The sequence below is a fragment of the Canis aureus genome, chromosome 5, assembly GCF_053574225.1.
Source record: "Canis aureus isolate CA01 chromosome 5, VMU_Caureus_v.1.0, whole genome shotgun sequence".
In the NCBI taxonomy this organism is placed as follows: Eukaryota; Metazoa; Chordata; class Mammalia; order Carnivora; family Canidae; genus Canis; species Canis aureus.
In genome coordinates, this window is record NC_135615.1 from 82,649,839 (window position 1) to 82,655,844 (window position 6,006).

Below are 6,006 nucleotides of genomic sequence, written 5' to 3' on the forward strand. Positions count from 1 at the left end.
AGCCCCAGGCTGTCTGACCCGTGACTCACGGGCCCCAGAGTTTTCTCAGCCTTCTCCGGCCTTCTTTTTCTTCTTCTTCTTCTTCTTCTTTTTTTTTTTTTTTTAAAGATTTTATTTATTTACTCATGAGACACACAAAGAGGCAGAGACACAGGCAGAGGGAGAAGCAGGCTCCCTGCAGGGAGCCCAATGCAGGTTTCCATCCTAAGATCCTGGATCACAACCTGAGCCAAAGAGAGACGCCTAACCATCTGAACTACCCAGGTGCCCCCTAAGAAGAAACTTTTAACATGGGAACAGTTTCAGATAAACAGAAATGCTCAAAGATCACACAGTTCCTTTACACCCTTCCCAGTTTCCCTTCTGTTAACGTCTTACACAACCACGGCACATTGGCTAAAGGGAGGAAACCAGCGCTGGTAAGATGCTACTCACTCAACTCCAGACTTCATTCGATTTCACCAGTTTTTCCACTAACGTCCTTTTTCCATCTCGGGATCCCATCCAGGGAGCCCCACTGCATGTAGTCACATGCTATTTAATCCCCTTAAATGTGATGATGAAAGTGGAGTTATCTTCATCCAACAGATGAAGGAAGAAGAGACTGGGGGGCACCTGGGTGGCTCTGTCGGTTAATCATCTGACTCTTGATTTCAGCTCAGGCCATGATCTCAGGGTCATGGGATCAAGCCTTGCATGGGGCTCTGCGCTCAGCATGGAGTCTGCTTGTCCCTTTCCCTCTGCTCCCCACCCTGCCCCCCTGAAATAAAATCTTAAAGCAAACAAAAACCCCAAATATACAACAACGTATTGTTTAATAAAAGGAAGCGACTGGGGGAGGTGAGTGACCCACCCAGTCACAGCCCAAAGGCCAGGGCAGTGGCAGACAGGGACTCAGAGCCAGAAGCCACCGGTAGTGCGGCCCACCCAGGCCCCTGGTGTGGAGGATGGATAGTCAGTCACTTGGAGGCAAGAGCGAGGACGGAATGAGATCACGTCTGCAGGCATCTTCCTGCCCACAAAACGGGAGCTGTTGTTATTATGACTGTCAGCACCATCATTACGGAGGGGCCCAGACCTCCTCAGGACTCCAGGTTCTTTCTTCAGGATTCTGTTTAGACGAGCCCCTGACAATACTTGGGCGCTTTTCCTGGGGAAGAAGATAGGCCTTCCAGAACTTGCTTTTTTTTTTTAATTCCTGAGAGACACAGAGAGAGAGGCAGAGACACAGGCAGAGGGAGAAGCAGGCTCCCTGTGGGGAGCACGATGCAGGACTCGATCCCAGGACCCCGGGATCACGACCTGAGCCAAAGGTAGATGCTCAACCGCTGAGCCACCCAGGGGCCCCCGAGACTGTGCTTTGACTCGGCCCTTGAGATGAACAAAATCCTAGGGTGCAGTCCCACCGTGGCCACTGGCTGTGTGTCCTTGGGCAAATCATGGCATCCCCCGGGTCTCTGTTTCCTGGCCTGGCCTGCACGATGGGGACCACAGCGACGTTGGGAGGACTCCGTGGGACAGTAGCCGGGCAGCTGGTCATCCGGGCAGACCTCTGGCCCCCGAGGGTGAGGGGCCACCAGCCAGGCCAGCCTGGTTCTGGTTCCGGTCTACCCTGTGTGACCCTAGGCGGGCTACATGACCCTGCCAAGACCCAGCTTCTTGTCAGGGATAATCAATCATCCCCAACCTCCCCAGCCTCACCCCAAGCAACCACTCAGGAAATCAGCTTCCACTCTGCCTCTTACCCTCGGGCCTAAAGAGGTTGTGTCTCAAGGTCAAGTAGCCGATGAGAGGCTTCGGCAGGGAGAGAGGCTAGGTCTTTAAGACCTCATCCCATCCACCTGAGCACAGCCCTCCTCCCCGACTCACTTGGAGGCTCCTGGGCAGCCGCCAGCTGCCTGCTGCATCTGAACTTGCCAAAGAGATGCCCCGCCAGGGAGCCCCCCAGCCCCCCAACTTAACACGCCATCTGGAAACACCCGACGAAGGAAGTGCTACAGATAATTTTCCAAAAACGGTAAAATCACGACTCCTATGAAGATATAAAATGAACATGGGTCAGATGTGGTAAGTGGCTCCAAGAGGCAACAGACCATTCACGTTTATAGGCCAGAAAATGGAAATAAATGGGCACATGGAGGGAAAACCAGTTTTCCACAAGGGGGGGGGGGTGAAGGGGCCTTTACCAGACAAGACAAAATTGGTCAGTTACCTACAATTTACAGTTGTAAAATAATAATGCAAGGCCTGGCTGGCTCAGTTGGTAGAGCAAGCTCCTCTCAGGGTTGTGAGTTCAAGCCCCCTGGTTGGGCGTGGAGCCTACTTCAAATTTAAAAAAAGAAAATAAAAGCAAGCAAGAAGCAAGAAAGGAAGGCTAGAATCTGATACCCCGGAAGGGTGTGCTGGAGGCAGACATAGTTTTCCACTGAACTATGTGTTTTTTTTCCGCAGAAGGAAGGCCATGAACAGGGTGCACTCCGTGGTCTCTAATCTGATGATCATTCACCAGATGAGTATGACTCATGCACTGTGAATACAAGGTCCTTTCTTTATCTTTTTTTTTTTTTTTAGAAGGTCCTTTCTGAATGAGTTGGGGACATCACTTCTCACTTGCAAGCCAGAGGCCTACAGCCTAAAAATGAGTGGCCCAAGACGTTTACAGATTTTTTCAGCAGGATTTTTTCTTTTTTTTTTCTTTTAAAAGTATAATTGATATACAATATTTCCACTGGATTTTGGCATCTGTGTTACACAATGGGTTCTAGAACATTCTAGAATGTGGGTGTTTGTGATGTAGATCTGTGGCCTGTAATTTACACTGGACCTGGTCTGGTACTGACTCTGCTGTGCAGCCCTGGGCAGTTACACCATCTCTCTGATGTGCAGCTTCCTTGTCTTTGAACTGGGATTTTTAAAAAAAGATTTTATATATTTATTCGTGAGAGAGAGAGAGACAGAGAGAGACACAGGCAGAGGGAGAAGCAGGCTCCATGCAGGGAGCCCAATGCGGGACTCGATCCCAGGTCTCCAGGGTCATGCCCTGGGCTGAAGGCAGCACTAAACCCCTGAGCCACCTGGGCTGCCCTGAACTGGGATATTAACAGTACCTACTTCATAGATCATTAATTTAAAATATATATATATATATATTTTTATTCATGAGAGACACAGAGAGAGACTGGTGCCCTGGGAACTGTATTTTAAATCATTTTTTTTAAGTGGACTCCATGCTCAAAGTGGAGCTTGAACTCAGGACCCTGAGATCAAGAGTCACATGCTCTACTGATTGGGCCAGCCAGGTATTCCTGAGAACTGTATTTTATTTTATTTTTTAAAAAGATGTACTGATCTATCCGAGAGAGAGAGACAGAGAGAGAGAGAGAGAGCACACGCATGAAAGTGTGGGAGGGGCATGAGAGAATCTTCAAGCAGACTCCCTGCTGAGTGAGGAGCCCAAAGAGGTGCTGGATCCCAACACCCTTATCACATGACCCTGAGCCAAACCAAGAGTCAGAAGGTTGGCCGACTGAGCTGCCCAGGCACCCAGACAACTGTATTTTAAGTTGATAAAACCATTTCTCTGCCAATGTCCTGTGGTCACTGGGGTTCTTTCCCTATCAGCCTAGCCTTCTGTCTCCCGCATCCTGACCCCCTTCTCCTCTCCATTAATCCCTATTTCCACCATTTGAGTCCCTAGCAGAGTAAGGGGCAGCATTCAGCTGCCTGGAGGGGGCTGGGCACCCCTGGGCACCTCGCTATGGCCTTGGGCAAGGGCGACCGGCAGGAAGGCTCCGTGTTACTGCAGCGTCCTGCTCTCCTTTGTCCTCGCGATGTGCTTACAGAGTCCAGGCTGCCGGCATCGGCTCGGGGGTGCAGCGTGAGCGCTCCTGGGTGGGAGCCTCCACGCAGGTGGGAGCGTCCACGCAGGTGGGAGCTGGGGCGCAGGAGGAACTGTCTCCCAGCGCCGTCTCCCTCCAAGACGATGTGTTCCAGCTGCGCGCCACGCGCCTCTCCACCTGTCCCATCCCGCGAGGGGCCGCAGGGATTCTTCCCATCTCGCGTGGGAGACGCTGAGGACCCCACGGGGGCGTGAGAACCTCGGTGCCCCGGGCTGAGCGCCCAGCTCGCTGGCCCATGCTGCCCCCTAGTGGCTGGGCACCGCACCTGCCCTCGGGAAATCCCGGTCACCCAGGGACCCGCCTTCGGGGCTCCCGGGCGCGGGGTGACCTCTAGGACTCCCACATCGCTTTAGCAGCCCCTCTCCCCGTCCCTGAGCATTAAATATGCTTATGCACATGCTTAACTGTAAAATATACATGACACGGGGCAGCCCGGGGGCCCCAGCGGTTTAGCGCCGCCTTCAGCCCAGGGAGTGACCCTGGGGTCCCGGGATCCAGTCCCACGTCCGGCATGGACCCTGCTTCTCTCTCTGCCTGTGTCTTTGCCTCTCTCTCTCTCTCTCTCTGTGACTATCATAAGTTAAATATATATATATATATATATATATATGTACATAACACAAAATTAATCATAACCATTTGAAAGTGTGTCCAGTTTAGTGGCTTTTTTTAAAGCACCATCGCACTGTGGTTGCACCACTTCCTCCAATGGTTTCCAGAACACTTTGTCCCGCAGACTGAACGTACTCCTCAAGCAACTCCCGATCCCCGCCTTCCCCTAGCCCCTAACCAACCGCCCTTCTACTTTCTGCCTCTCCAAACTGGGCTCCACGGAGGACCTCTCAGAAATGGAATCATTCGGTAATGGTCTTTTTGTCACTGGCTCGTCTCACCTTGCAGAAAGCTCCCCAGAAGTGTCCCCTGATGGAATGATTTCTAAACGTGCTGCCTGGAAGACAAGAGCATCCCCAGAATTTCATGCAACACCGGCCCCCCAAACACAACCAGCCAGGATTAGGCCGGAACACGAGGCATCATAGTGCAAGGTGACGTATCAATGATAGGAAAAAACCAAAACCAAAAAAAAAAAAAAGATAGGAAAAAAACAAAACAAGCCGAACGTGGTGACTAAGAGGACAAAGTGGTCCCTGGCAGCCAGGAACCGGCCGGGCCAAGTGGCTCTGGGCCAACTGCAAAAACGGCCAGCACCTGCCCTGAGCCTCTGCCACCTGCCCACCAACCCCTGCTGTCGCGCCACCTCCTGGATATAAATGCATCAGACCTCCTGCTTCCTGATGGCACTCGGGGCAAATCCTCACCTCCCTAAATCCTGCCCCAAATCCCTTGGAGTCCCAGAGTCCCAGGAGTCCCTCTAACACCCGTGTCCTGAGAAGACCGTTTCCCATGCCCTGTGGCCTCCAGTGCTGCAGCGGGCACGGGAACCCCAGCTCCGTCGCTGCGGGCATGTCCCCCCGGGTCTCCGACGTGCATCGCAGGACCAGCGAGGAACACTAAGGGCCGCCGGCCAGCCCTGGGCCAGAACCCTCAGCGCCCCCACTTCTTTCTTCCGGCCACAGCAAGCCTCTGTGACAGATATCAGCATCGTTCCCATTTTACAAAGGGGAAGGTCAAGGCTCAGGACTGACCGCTTGTCCGCACGATGTAGCAGGGGCAGGTCTAGCACCGCCAAGGCCAGCGCTCCTTCCTGCCACCGCCCTCCTCTCCGGAGCTGGCCAAGCAAGCCCGGGTGTCGGCGTCCTATTCGCGTGCAGACAGCACGTCCCAAGGGCGGGTGTTGACTCCCCAAAAGGGTCTAGTGGGCCCGGAGGGCCTCACACCACACAGGCTTCCCCCGGGGCCCCGGGGCCCACCCAGCCTCGCTCCCGCAGCCTGTGGCCAAGGCCAGTGCCCGGCTCGCCTGGGGTTGGCCGTGGCAAGTCTTCATCGCTGGGCATGAGGAGGGACCCGAGTTCGTCACCTGCTGAGCTGAGCCCCGGTTTGGGGGAAGGAGGTAGAGGCACTGTCTGGACCGTCATGCCACAGTGAGCGGACACCCAACAGAAATGTCCCCAGCTACCGCCAAAGGCCAGCGCGCGCCTGGGTGAGA